Genomic DNA, 15,929 nt, shown 5'->3' on the forward strand with positions numbered 1-15,929 from the left:
AATAACTGAACAGCTATTTAAATTTTAATTAGAGTTTAAATGAAAATCCTCTCTAGAGTTCCATTCACACACAGTGTAATACTTCTTAACTCTTCTTTTTACCATCTGTTTCCCCAAAGCTCCCCTCATTAGAGCTCAATTGTCAATTGCTCCATATCTGACTTAAACCATTCTCCACTTTAAAATTCAGCAAAGGAAGACTTTTGTATTTCTCATCATTCCCCTCTCATCTTATGGCCCTTTTCTCTGCAGAGAGTTACTATCCTTTTCCCCATATAAATCAGTCCAGCCAATCTACCCCTTATGCTACTTTGCACAAATTCAGGAACCAACACATGATGATAGAGACACTCCTTGCATTGTTTTGTTTTTGCAAAGGGAAGAGATAGGACTGTGAATGCTCAACATTGATGCCTTTCTCTTTCAGATATCTTTTTGACAATTCAAGTTCTTTTCTTGGAATGAGGCAAAGTATACATTCATACATAAGTTATATGATTCTCATTTTATTTGACATTTTTTGTGTTTTTTCGTGTCTTCTTCCAGCTATTTGTTCCATGGTATCAATACCTACACCCAGCAAACCTTGTGTGAAGAAGGACTGAATGAGTTCTGTAGAACAAGGTAAGATATAAATTCAGACAGAAATAAATATGATTATATATTTGAGTTTCTGTGTCTCTGTTCTCAATTCTGTTTTTCCCTACGAAGCTACATCTGTGCCTAGAAAATTCTGATTGATGAAAGTAGCAGGGTGGATGAGGACTGTAAAAGTAGTCACTTTGTTTACATTTATACAAGTGACAATTCTAAAGCCATTGTGTGATATTACTAAGTGTATCAAAAGACAAATATAATTTATTCAAATACAAGATCTGAGATGGACATGAAAAAGGATTAATAATTCACCAGAAACTATTGGTTGTATTGTTCAACCACCACACGTCTGTTATTTTACATATCAAAAATTCTTCCATTACATAACCTTTATTTTAAATTTGGAGTTCAGAATGATAGTACTGTTATCACAATATGTCCTATTGTGTTTAACTAAATGATCACAAAAATATCTCCCATATTACTTGCTCTTCTTAAGTTAGACAATGACAAGGTGGGGACTATGTTTCTTCCTCTTGAATTTGGTTAGAGTCTGTGACTGCTCTGACACATAGAAGGAAGAAGTGATACTATATGACTTCTGAATCTAGGACATCAAAGGGATATAGTTTCCTCCTGGCTCTCTCTCATTATATACAACTTTAGAGCCCTCCGGCTCCAAAGAAATCTGACTATCCTGAAGCTGCCATGCTGGAGAGACCATTTGGAGAGACTATAAAGAGATAGAAATCCTTAACTGCTGTTTTAGCTTCTGCATTTCCCCAAATCAAACATCAGGCATATGAGGGAATAATGCTTCTCATGACCTCAGCCCCAGGCACTGTCTGTAGAAATCAAACAAAACACCCTTAAACAACCAATGGAAAAAGGAAGAAATCACAAGGGAAATTAGAAAATACCTTGAGACAAATGAAACAAAAACACATAATATCAAAATTTGGGGATGCAGTGAAGGCAGTGCTCAGAGGTAAATTCATAGCTATAAATGGCTACATTAAAAAAGAAGAAAGATCTAAAGTCAATAACCTAACTTTGTACCTTGGAGAACTAGAAAAAGAAGAGGAAAACTACATCCAAATCTAGCAGGAAAAAGGAAATAATAAAGCTTAGATCAGAGATAAGTGAATGGAGAATAGAAAAACAATATAGAAAACTAACAAAATCAAAAGTGGGCTCTTTGAAAAGATTAATAAGTTTGACAAATATTTAGCTAGACTGACAAAGAAAAAAGTGATAAGAGGCAAAGAAATAAAATCAGAAATGAAATTGGGGACATTACTAATGACGTTACAGAAAATAAAAATATTATGAGAATATTGTGAACAATAGTATGCCAGCAAATTTGATAATCTAGATGAAATGAGTAAATTCCTAGAAATATACAATTACTCAAACAGACTCAAGAAGAAATACAAAATCTCAACAAATTGATAATAAATGGATTGATTCAGTAATCAAAAATCTCCCAAGAAAGAAAATTCCAATGCTAATTAGCTTCACCGGTGAATTCTAACTAAGAATTAAAGAGATTTAAACCTGATCTTTCCTAAATTCCTCCAAAACATAGAAGATTAAGGGATACTTCTTAACTCATTTTATGAGACCAGCATTACCCTAGATACCAAGCCAAATAAAAACATCAAAAGAAAAGAAAATTATAAACCAACATGTCATGAATACAGATGCAAAAATCATCTACAAAATACTAGCAAAGTGAATCCAACGGCATATTAGAACAATTACATAGCATGACCAAGTAGGATTTATCCCAGGAATGCAAGGGTGGCTCAACACAAAAAAATCAATGTAATGTACCATGTTGAAAAAAAAATGCAACATCTCAATTGACACAGAAAAAGTGTTTGACTAAATATAGCATCCATTCATGATAAAAACACTCAGAAAACTAGGAAAAGAAGAGAACTTCCTCAACATGAGGGCATATATAAGAAACCCACAACATCATATTCAATGGTGAAAGACTGAAAACTTTCTCTTTAAGATCAGGAATAAGACAAGAATGCCTACTTTCACCATTGCTATTCAACATTGCACAGGAAGTTGTCATCATATCAATCAGACAAGAAAAAGAAAAAAAGGAACCAAATTGAAAAGAAGAAGTGAAATCATCTCTATTCACAGATGACATGATTCTATATATAGAAAATTCTAACGAATCCACAAGAAAGCTACTAGAGATAATAAACACATTCAACAAATTTGCAGAGTACAAGATTAACATGCAAACCTCAGTTGTGCTTCTATATATAAGCAATGAACAATCTGAAAAAAAATTTAAAAAGCAATGCCCTTTACAGTATCATATAAAAAATAAAACACATAGAATAAATTGAATCAAGGAAGTGAAAGATTTGGACATAACAATGACAAAACATTGCTGAAAAAAATTAAAGAAGACCTAAATAAAAGGAAAGACTCCCTACATTTACGGATTGGAAGACAATAATAAAAAAAAAGAATGAAAGAGTAGAGTTGGGAACTGAATTGAATTGAAAAGTTTGGAACAATAGGAAGTCAACAAGAAATAAATAGAATTAGTGAGCATCAGCAAGAGTCCAGTTGAGGTTAGAAAATATAACTTTTGCCCCATATTTGATCGAAAAATTAATTTTTAAAAAATTAGTGGACATCTGCTCTCTATCAGAAAGTTAAGTTCATGGTATTCAAAGTAGAATAAGATAATCTTCACCTTTGAGGTGAAGAGAGGTGAGGAGATATACTTAGGAATTTCTTTACACTAGTGATTACCAAAATTTAATGAGCATTAAAATTAAAATCAAAGGCTTGTTAAAACACAGGCAGCTGGGTCCCACCCTCAGAGTTTCTGATTCAGTTGGTCTGGGGTGGAACCCAAGAATTTACATTTCTAACAAATTCCCCAGTGTTGCTGCTTGGAGGAACCACACTTTGAGAACCATTGCTCTACAGAAACTGTTGGAAGTTGCTCCTGCTGGTGATCTGCAGGCTCTTCTTTCCTTCATATTCTCTGTCATGTTCCTATGCTATTTATTACTCTCCCTCACTCTACCACCACTCCTTGTCTTGTCTGCTTGAAATACAACACCTGCTCCTCTTCCCCACTGCCATCCATGTGAATTTAATTGCATCCACTTGAAGCAGGAAAGGCTGGTGTTTTTCTCACCTGAGAAATAAGAAAAAAAAATTTACAGTTTTTCTCACTGTAAATTTTAAATGGCCTGTCCAAGATTACATACTCCGATTGTTGACACAATTAGAATTTGGATCTCTTTACCCCCAGCCTCAAGCCCTTGTCGGTAAAACACAGAGAGAGCCCATAGCTCTTATTCAGCTAAAGCTCTGGGAAAGGGCAGACATCACAGGAAAGCAATGCCTTATGAGTGCAAATAAGTCTTTTGAGGATCTTCCCTGATTTTCTTCTCTTTAGCAAATGATAATTAAATTATGACACTTGAGTGCAGATGGACTGTGTGTCATAAAATCAGGCGGACTTCCGGATTAGGATGGTGTCTGACCAGCACTGCCTGACTTAGCCTGTCTGAGATTTCAACAAAATGCCTGTGAAGACTTAAAATAAGAAAATCTGTAACGTCAAAAATTGAAAGTGAAAAACAAGTTACTGATAGAATCCTAGAGGAATTAACACTAATATAAGACCTATAAACTGCAATAAGAAACCATTAATCCACAATTTATATTGACTGCAGTGCTGCTCAAGAGAAAATCTTCTGACCGGTGTGAAGGACCACATGGGGGTGCCTATTCTCATTTATAGTCGGACACTCAGATTAGAAGTCCAGAGCAGTATCAACCAGAAATCCAAGCAGTGGTCCCTCTGCTGCCTTATTAGCTGACTGAGTTAATTCTGTCCCCTACCTTATATCCTCCCATCATTCTCTCCCCACATCTGTTTCTGTATAAGAATTTCCAGTATCAGAACACAGATGAATGCTGAAGTGGGAAGTGCTGCATTGCATTGAGACGTTGAAGTCAGCAGCAGAAAGGGCAGAAAAGGGTTAGGACTGGAGAGGCTGAGTAAGCAATATCTCTTTGGAGGTTACAGCAAAACAATAGTCTCTAGAAAGAGAAAAATCACAAATAGCTTTAGATCATTCCCGAGAAAATTCTTTTCTTTACAGTAAAAGGAACATGTACCATATGATGGTTAATTTCATGTGTCAGCTTGCCTGGGCTAAGGGATGCCCAGATAGCTGGTAAAACATTCTTTCTGCATGTGCCTGTGAGGGTGTTTCCAGAAGAGACCAGCATTCGAATCAGTAGACTGAGTAAAGAGATTTGCCCTCACCATTGTGAGTGAGCATCATCCAGTCCATCGAGGATCTGAATAGAACAAAAAGGCAGAGGAAGGCTGAATTATTTCTCTCTTCTTGTCTCTTCTTGAGCTGTGACGGCCATCTTCTCCTGCCCTGGGACATCAAAACTCCTGGTTCTCTGGCCTTTTGACTCCGGGACATAGACTAGTGCCGCCTCTTCTCCCTGTTCTAAAGCCTTAGGATCTTAGGTGTAACTGGGAGTTACACCATAGCTTCCCCTGGTACTCAGGTCTTCGGACTGATACTGAAATAAACCACTGCCTTTCCTGGTTCTCCAGCTTGCAGGTGGCACATCAGCAGATAGTGGAACTTCTCAGCTTCCACAATTGTGTGAGCCAATTTCTGTTACAATTTGCTTCTTATATATCTCTTTCTATATATATCCTATTCGTTCTGTTCTGCTGGAGAAGTCTGACTAATGCACACCAGGTCAAGGATGCTCTGTTTCAGAATAGTTTTCACCCTAGTAAAATTTGTCTAGGCTGCATATTTATCTATTAGTTCTCTCGTTTGATATCTGCCAAGAGAATTCTAACAACAGTTGAGGTACAGTGATAACAATTAAGAAGAAGTTTTGTTTTTCCCTTCATCTTTATCTCTCTCTTGGTAAATATTAAGCTTTGCTAGAAGATAGCTCTTATGTGAAGGATAACTAATAGAGTGGATAACTATAACACAATCTGCAGCATAAGAGGAAAATAGTATGCAGGGTTAACGTACTTTTGAGAAAATCTTTCAGGAAGCAAGATATAAAATTTAGAATGCATCAGTTCTTATCTTCTCATACAATTTAAGAAAATATGGCCTGTAGGATATGAGAAATGAACAGTGAATTGATAAGACTACAGTCTGAGATGAGAAAAAGCTATGAGGCAGATATAAATAAAAGTCTGATGAAAATGATATAGTAGCTTGTAATAAAATTAAAAATAAAAGGGCAGAAGTAAAATATGTATGAGAACAATAAGGGCAGAGAGGCACTACAGAAGATTAAATTAGTGAAGAGCAAGATGAACTTGAGATATTACTTAAGGAAAGGCAGAGGAAACGGAGGAGATGAAACATATTATTAAAAAGTTGAAATACTTCCACCTTTGGCAGTATGACCCCAAAATAGAATTATATTTTCGATAGGACACATTTTAAAAATTTATTTCTGTGTTCACCATTCTACTCAGCCCTTCAGAGAGTAGGGGGATTTTGTTGGGAATGATAAGCAACAGAAAGTCCAAGCGACAGGTTTGTGCTGAAGATAATTGGCTATAGCAACATTACTGTTGGGATATTGAGCCTTGAGCCAGCTAAGAGGCACAGGTTTGAGCCAAGAGTCCTGTACTGAGCCCAGATGCCCCATGTGCTAGACTCTGGCTCCTGGCAGAAGCTGAAGCAAACTTTCCCGGGAGGAAAAGCATCATGAATTTAAACTCATAGGAGTTGCATAGATTAGCATCAAACAATGATATCCTATCAAAGATCTAAAATGCTCAAAGAGACAGAAAATCGTAAGTAAAAATCAGCAAAAACAAGAAATAACAGGTATAAATGCCGGGAATGGAAGACACTGTAATTGTCAAATATAAACTGTAGACTTCCAATGTATGAAACATTTAAAGAAATAAAGGGTAGAAACAAAAATGCACGAGTGATGAGAATAATAAGGTAGCTCTTTAAAAAAATAGAACTTCAAAAAATGAGATATAATTGTGAAATCTAAAACTTAATTGATGGTTTGGACATCAGGTACACACACACACACACACACACACACACACACCTCTGATGGTTAAAATTTTAAAAAGCACTATATATCATGATAAAATAGATAACATTAAAGGCTGGAAGAAGATGTTGAAAGCAGACAAAGAGAAATGATAGACTTAAAAAGAATGACAATTAGACAGACAGCAGACTCAAAAGCAACAATGGAAGTCAGATGACAGTGAATTAATAAACTCATAGTGTTTAAAGAAAATGACTGTCAAGTATAATTACATACCCAGCAAAATAACTTTTGAAGAACAAAGGAGAAATAAAGACATTTTAAGCAAAACAAAATGAGAGTTTGCGAAGTACTGGAACTTAAAGAAACTTCTACGTATCAATGAGAAAACAGTCCAACAGAAAAATAGGCCAAAATATGAAGAGACCCTTTACAGATAGGGATACACAAATGGTATATAAACATGCAAAAAGATGCTGAAAATTACTATCAAAGATATAAATTAGAAGTATTTAATGAGATATAATTTTGAACCAATTAGATTGACCAAAACGATAACCTTGAAAATTTTAAAAAAGGTGTGGATCAGCTTGAATTTTTATAAACTGATAGCGGAAGTATAAATCTGTATAAGCAGATTGAAAATAATTTGGAATTACTTTGAAAACATGAGTATTCGCATTACCTATGACAGCTATTACACTCAGGTGAAACTGTAGAGAAACACTTGAAAATGCAGCAGAACGCATTCAAAATGTTCATTACAGCCCTAATCTTAAAACAAAAACTGGAAGCAACATATCTGCCCCCACTGTTAGGACAATGGATAAGTAAAATAATTTATCAAACAATGGATTATTTCACAGCAATGAAAATAAGTGAACTCTAGCTACATGTAACATGAAGAATTTTAGAAAAGTTATATTAGATGGTTGGGGAAAAAATAAGGATCCCAGAAATCTATAAGTAGGTTGATACTATTTTTATAAATCTTAAAATTAAGCAAAATTAATAAATGGACTATCATGAATATGAATGTATATACATATATTTGTGATTTTTTAAGACTATTTTTAAGATGCAGAGGGATGATGAAAACGAAATGAGACTGGCCCCTCCTTGGAGAGAGATACAGGATGGGATGATGGGGAGCACACAGGGAAATCCATTAGGATCATAGTGTTGGTCATGTTTTAGCCATGGAGTAGTGTGACAGGATTGCTAGTATTTGTATTATGCTTTATAACTGACACTCATGTCATCTATAGTTTTTTTGCATGTCAACTATTATATTAAAATATAAAGAAAAATAAATATAAAAAAGAGCAGTTGACAAATGTTTCATTTTGGATATAAATTAAGATAGTTTGACTTTCTGAAGAACAGAAAAGGACAAATGGAAGTGAAGCAGTAACCAGAATAGAAAAGAAAAAATATCCAGAGCTGAAGAAAACATGAGTCAGTTAAAATATAATAAAAAATTTTAAAAAAATGAAAATCGAAAATAAAATATGGTAATATTTTTTCTCTTAAAATGTGCCCCAGTAAACAATCACAGAAACACTGAGACCAAAAAAAAAAAAAAAAAGAGAGAGTAAAACAGAACATAACAAAAATAACAGCTTACAAAGAAAGAAGAATTAGATCCTGGATAGAACATAATTTTTATTTATTTCTGAGTTCATATAAAGAGGGTTACCTGCCTAGCCTGAAACTTCAAGGTGGGAAGATGAATGAGGGTGGAGTGTAACAGGTTACTAAGAAAAAGAGAGCTGGCTGACTTTGAGTTATCCTCTGCAGTCAAGAAGACAATGAAGCAATTTTTTAAACAAAATTAAAATTTTAATAGTGAAAAAATGGAAGCAATTCAAATGATCAATAATAGAAGAATTGTTAGATTTGGCTATATCCATACCAGGAACATCATCTATGCCCTAAAAATAAGATTGCAACCTGACTAGTACTCCTCAAAACTGTCAGGGTCATCAAAAATAGGAATATATGAGAAACCGTCACAGCCAAGAGGAGACTTAACCCCCAGCAATAATCAAAGATGTGAAAAAAATATTCAAACACAATTGTTTATTCAACACTATTCATAATACTGAGGGTATGAAGCAATCTAAATATTTAGTAATAAGATAAAAGTTTTAAAAATTTTGATACATGCATACTATGAAGCACTATTCAGCTATCAATAAAATTTTATGACATTATGAATTAAATGAGATAAGAACATTATCAAGTAAAAAAGCACGTTACAAAACAATATACTGCACAATTTCTGAACAAATCTGGTCTCAGAATATCTGACATCCACTTTTAAAGGTTTCTTTTCTCCCACCTAGGTCCCCAGGATAACCTGGATACAGCAGATAAGACCAGAGTGGCCATCTGGCCTAACCACGCTCTCTGCTAGCCAGTGGCCTGGGATGTGGTTGGGTAAAAATTTTGGCAACTCAAGGATAATGGAGACTATTCAGAACAACTGGATTCAATCTATTAAGGAACTGGAATTCTTTTTTTTAAGATTTTATTTTTTTCCTTTTTCTCCCCAAAGCCCCCCAGTACATAGTTGTATATTTTAGTTGTGGGTCCTTCTAGTTGTGGCACGTGGGATGCTGCCTCAGCGTGGCTTGATGAGCAGTGCCATGGCCGTGCCCAGGATTCGAACCAACGAAACACTGGGCCGCCTGCAGCAGAGCTCGTGAACTTAACCACTCGGCCATGGGGCCAGCCCCAAGGAACTGGAATTTTTAAACAGAGAAAGAGTTGAGCAGTTTTTGGTAGATATGTAAGTCAAAAAAACAAAACTAACACCTGGAAAACAGCCTTGACGTGGAGACACCATCCAAGCTACAGCAGTGATAGAGCTCCGGATCAGGAAAACACAACATTTGCTACTAAAACCTGATGAGTAGACCTGCTTTAGAGTCTGGATGACTTTCCGATCCCCAATCTATATTCCTGTCTCCATAAGGACAAATTACGTTAATATTCCCGAGTACCTGAAAGATGTTGTTTTTTCCATATATATCCTTATGCTAAATCCTATATTACCTCAAGTCATTTTGTTCCTTGTAACGGAAAAGCCCCATTTTGTAATTGTCCTTTTTTTGGATGACAAATCTATGAACACATGTCCATACACACTAAAGATAAACAAAAATGAAATATAGCAAAATCTTAACACGTTTATTGAAATATGCACTGAGTGCTTACGATGTGCCTCACACGAACCCAAGCACAGGAATATAGCAAGTGAACCAAACACCTGCTCCAGAGATTGCACCGTGGTGGGATTCTGCCAGTAATTGTTCTTTGAATGCTGGGGCTTTGGGAGACTTTGGTTTTATACTTCTTTATATATTTCCAAATTTTCTACAATACACTTTTTTTTTTTTACCATGAATCAATGTTAGTTTAAAATATAAGAAATATGTCTTCCCTAAGATTTGCTTCTGATTTCCACCTCTCAAGGGAAATGCACTAAGAGGAAACAAAAGCCAGAGAACTAATATTTTTTTCCCTTGGATGAAATCAACAAAGAGAATAGCATCCTGTGAAGAAAAGATTTTATTCCTCTGATACAAAAAGGCAATAGAAATAGTTTAAGAAGAACAACAGCATGGCTTCTGAACGGTACACTACATTCTGATTCCTGCTATCATCACTGTCACACCAAACATTTACAGAAATTTGCTGTTTTTCAAAGCATTGCCTTCTCTTATTCTCCCCAAACTTTGGGAGGCAGGCAATAACGGCAGATACCATTATTTCTAGCATGCAGAACCATCATAGGTTAAGAGAAGTTAAGTCACTCTCCCCTAGTGACACACTTTAAAAATGGCACAGACTCGATGGAACCTTTGAATTCTCACTTCCTGTAAGTGTCTTTCCGCCACACCCCCATGCACCTTGTCGTGGGGCTGGCCTTTGTTATCATTCATCATGATTATACTACCTCAGGGAAAATCATAGTTACAGTGTTAAGAATTACTTTCTAATGAGGTTTTAGACTTCAAACAGGCTCTCTGAATCCCTGAGTTTTGGTGGAATAGATCAGCGAGTACTTTGAGAGGCACGCTTCCATAGGGTGCGGCAAAATATAACTTTACTCCTTCCTTTCATTGTTCTTCTAAACCCACTATTTGGGCTCAACATTTTTGTTTTCACTGTCTTTGGGCAGATCTAATAACTCTTTTACTCTCTGGAATATTAAAAAATTCCTCTAGTCCCATTTATCACAAGAAAATCTCCATTTCCGTAATTAAAATGCTCAATCCAGTCTAATCACAACTCCAAATTTGATGTTAAATAGTCACTCCTTCCCAGCGTGATACGCTTCAAGCTGGGCAGCCTTCAGTGAAGAAATAGGCTGTGCCCCACAATGTCTCCAGTTCCTTGTCTTTTGCTGCTTCTTATGCTGACCTGCTTCCCCCTACAGAGTGTTCTTGTTGGCCCCTGGCTGGATGTATGAGCGGGGCAGTATGGAGGAAAACGGGAACAGAAAAGATTTTATTTAACATGTCAAGATATGGTCTGGTGTTGGTGTTCTCTGGGTTTACGGAGCGTTTAAAGCTGACTTTCCTGTATGGTACTTAATGGATATCTTAGAGGTTCTCCATGGGAAATATTTGGTTGTATCTCTCTCCACATGGGCAACAATCCCTCCTCCCACCAGACACCAATGTGGCCATTGGATACAGTCCCCTCTGCATGTGTATCTGAGGGTACACCTTCAGCTTCTTCCTGCTGGGATAGCGTCTCCCTGGAAGGAAGCCCTCTTGGAAGTGTTTCCTTTAAAATAACCTGCAGACCAGCTCACTGCTGCACGGCTGTCACCCTATCCAGAGCAAAGACACAGTCTGCCTTGCTGCTAGTGGATGCTCGCCTGACTCCTGTGGAGACTTCGTTTTCCCTCTCCCATTAGCTCCAGCCACAACTTTTGCCTTTAAATTTCTGAGACATGGGACAAAAATCTGTCTCTTGTGTTCCTCCAAAGTGCAAGGGATATATCACAAGCTCTCTGAGTGACCCTCTTAAAACCCCTTTCCTTTGACTAGAAATGAGAATGAAATACCCTTTCCCCTTTCTCTGGGGGTGGGGGGATGCAGGAAAATATCACAACTCTCTCAGAATTTGACCCCTAAAGTCCCCTCTCTAAGAAGAATCATGACTTCTCTTCTATAGCCTGGAGGTAGGTGAGTGTCATGAAACTGTCTTCGTACATCACTCTTGCAGGTCCTCCATAAGTGGTCTAACACTTCTTTGAATGGTATAATTAATTGGCCCTTATTGTTTTCTTTCCGACTTTGGGGCCATAATAAAACCTAGACGGAAAAAGCCCTGCTTTTTCTGTTATTTGGAAGTTCAACTGAAGATTTGAAGATGTAGCACCTATGGGTTCTAACTCAAGAGTTTTTAGAAACTGTCCGAGGGAAGGTAGTGAACTCAAAGACAACTCTCAATAAAACCGAAATATGTTCACCTGGTTCCATCTACAGCAACTTGCCAAAATGACACTATTGAATGTTGCTAGGCGTTTCAGTGTAATAATGTGACTTTCTTTGTAAAACGTAAACACATGTCTCTACCTCTTCACACATCACCAACTGCCTCTCCACACGTTTGCTTCTGCTCATTACCATTTATCTAGAAAGATAACTATAAGCTACCTATAAACCAGTGGTTCTCAAACCTGGATGTATTACGTGAGGAGCTTTTAAAATATACCTATGCCCAGGCCCCTCCCTAGACCAATTAAAGCAGAAACTCTGGCGATTGAAACTAGTCTTCACATTTTTAAAAGCTCCCAGCTGACTCTAATATGCATTTAGGGTTGAAAACTGCTGCTGTAAGCTCTCAAAGCTGGGATGCCACTTAGAGCTAATCTGCATTCAATCTTTTCATATCCATACATAAGGAAGGATAAGCTACTTCTTTCTTAAGTGATTCTGGTTCTTCTCTTGACCTCCCAACCCAGATGGGGTCATGGTTCAATAAAATACAGAAGCGTGGATAGACAAAGAGGGAAGGACCCCAGCTGCCTGGCTCCTGGCACTTCTACCTTTTCACCTGAAGATTTGCATTTGACCCCTGCAGGAGGAGAGGGAGGACAGAAATCAGATTAATTTTTCTGAGTTTTAGCCGGTGGGATATGAATGCCTTTCATATCTGAGCTGCAAAAAGCAGACGTTTGCTGGATCCAGGTCATAATAGCTCAAGAGAGACAACTGTTAAATTTTCAGGAATTTTGGAAGCCAGTGTTGTCACATTAGTAGCTTGAAACTGGCCGTGATGGGAATATTTACACCATAGAAATGAGCGAAAGCAACAAATCAGGGCTCCTTCCTTTGCCTCCAGAGAACCAACTATCAAACATTTACCAGCAAAGCACTGAATGTAAGCATTGAAAAGGTGCTTCTCAAACTTTGTCCTCACTATTGAAGTTCAGGGCAAAGGATAGGTGGCTTTGCAGCTCAATCGTTCTTTTCCTCAACAAAACTGGTAGAATTACCTCAATAAGATATTATAGGACTGGAGAAGAGAGGACCATGAACCAAAGTCCGTTCTAATAAACTGTATGCTAGTTTATGTAGATCTACTAAAGTGTATTTAACATAATGAAGATAGAAATGTACTGTAGGTGTTTCTCAACTTATTAAAGTTAATTGGTGCCCTTGCAACAGTTCAGCTTTGCTAATTAGTACCCAACTTGTATGTTTTTCCAACCTATGCATAAGGAAGCAGTGTTTTTGTTTTACTAAATGCCATGTTTATTGCCTTATCTTGATGTGCAGATATGTTTAGGTAATTTAAAAAATTGTTTCTGTAAATTATGGATAAATAGCATCTCTCTTTCTCTATAGAGTAAGGATTCACTTTAAGTGGAAAATACTTTATGCAGGATTGTATTACTTTGCAAGAACATGTTACTGTCATAAATAGGTGACATACAATGAAGACTATGGTGGAAATATCCTGAGATAGGTGATTTTTTATCTACTATCTCTGTATCGTCTCTTTCATCAAATAAACTAAAATCTTAAACTTAACCCAAACATTCATGAAGACCAGCCCAGGTAGTATCAGCTGTTTAATGTGTAAGTAATGTTATATATATGAGTAGCAGATTCTAAATAAACAAACAAGTAAATATCCTGACCTTGACTTTATTAAACTTGAATGCTTCATAACTCCTATAATTTTCCACGTCTAGCAAACCTCAAGCAGCTTCCATGTCCACGTCCTCCCATCTACATGTTCCTCTCTGCATGACATACAGTCTCCTTCTGTCTCTATGTGTCCCATATGTCCAATTTTCAAAGGACTACCCATGACCCCCGCTTTCCTGGCCCCCTCCTCTTAGCTAACCTCCGTGATTCAGAACTCCATTATGAACTGTACTTCCACATCCTTTATTCCACCTTTCAGGCTTCATTAAAATGCATTGTGCCTGTGATTCCCCCATCCCTTCAAGGACTTATGTTGTGGTACTTACATTCATAACCGAGGACTTCCTGGAAGAGTCAGTGTCCAATCCAAAACATCCATCTAAATACTGAGAGTTTCAAATCAAATGTAGAAGAATGTTGGGGCAATTTGAGGGTAAATGGTCATTTGCCAGCTCCCGGATCCAAAGTGGAGAAATGCCTTTCACTTTTCCCTAACGGAAATCCTTGGTCAACCCACAGCTGGGATGGCAGGAACTTTGGTAAGATTAACTCTCACCAGTAAATATTTTTTGGCAGTTTATCTAAACCACTACATCTGTAGCAGTATTTTCAGCACTTGAGCTTGGCATATGATAGGAGAGAGAAACTGGCATCTTGTTAGGTAACCTCACCCAGTCCCTACTCATCACATGTATTAGATTGTGCCTAGAAACCTCAGAAAGGTTTGAGTCTTTTTTCTTTTATTGTACATTCAGCTGATGTACTGTTGTACACCCAATCCCTTTTGATGTAGGAAGACTCATTCATGATATTAGAAAATTCTTAGGATATAGTAAATGAGTTAATAAAAACAATGTTGATAATTGTTCATTGTGATTATAACTTAAAAACATGCAGGAAGAGAAGGCCTTCTTCCTGGGTGGTGTAATTATAGGCCAGTGATGTTTATTCTCTCTGCTTTGTTTCTAAACATTAACATAGTATGCATGCGTAAATGTCTTTTTTCTCGAAAAATACGTTTATTGGAGAGAAATTCCTGATCATAGGCTCTTCATAATCCATTTAACAGGACTTATTAAATGAGTCAAACCTAGTCATACAAGAGACCAGCTGAGCTTTAGAAATCAGGGGAACACTTGTTATTGGAAATTTTTCCCATCAGCTCATTGATACCTGATATTCTTCTAATTAAGAACCAATTATTTTGATCTCTATTGAACAACTAATGTCCAGTAACAATCCCACAGAGAGTCAAATAACAAAAGCCACATGCATATTGAGATATGAAGAGTCTATCCTGAGTGCCAGAAGGAAGCGAGTTCCTCTACTCCTTCCCCACCCCCTACAAAGGAACTTTAGCTAACTCAAGAAATTAAATCAGCATAGAGGACTCCCATTCTCAGTAAGTTAGCGCCATGACAAGCGGCACTTCAAAATCCAAACCAAGAAAATGTTCGCATCCCTTCTCTTCACACTTCTCCGGATCTCGATTCCCTGGTGCAGGTTTTAGTTCCAAACAGCAATCTTTCTACTTTTTTGTTGCCTGTGCAACAGCCACTTTGTTATCTTTCCGGAATTCATTTCATTGTCTCCCTTTTTAACTATGCTCTTCCATCTGCTGTCACTAAACTGGAATGTCCCCAAAATGTAAAGTGAGTCCCACGGGGAATTGCCTCAAAGAACCATTTGCCTGATAAACAGCAAATTGCAAAATGGGTTTTAAGTTCTTTCAATTAACAAAAAAAAAGGAGAGTAGAAAAAGAAGAAAGAAAAGAAAGGGAGACAAAGCCTTGCTCAGCTGTTGAAGGAGCCCAAGACTTCACACTTCGTGGCAGAGTAGCTTGAAATTTTTCTAGGGTGGGGGTTGGACAGAGAGGAGGATAGGAGCTGTCACATTTCTGCTTCTTATTATGAAGGATCTCAGAGCACTTAAAAGCTCGCCCCTTTAAGGTACCTCCCCACACAATATTTACAATGAGGATGTTTCGTCTGCCAGCTTGATGCTTGATGCTCCATGCTTGATGGAAATGGAAGTGCTCCCTCCTCTTTTTGTGGGAAAGTAGTAGTACAATTTTGGAT

The sequence above is a fragment of the Equus przewalskii genome, chromosome 4 (assembly GCF_037783145.1).
Source record: "Equus przewalskii isolate Varuska chromosome 4, EquPr2, whole genome shotgun sequence".
Lineage (NCBI taxonomy): Eukaryota > Metazoa > Chordata > Mammalia > Perissodactyla > Equidae > Equus > Equus przewalskii.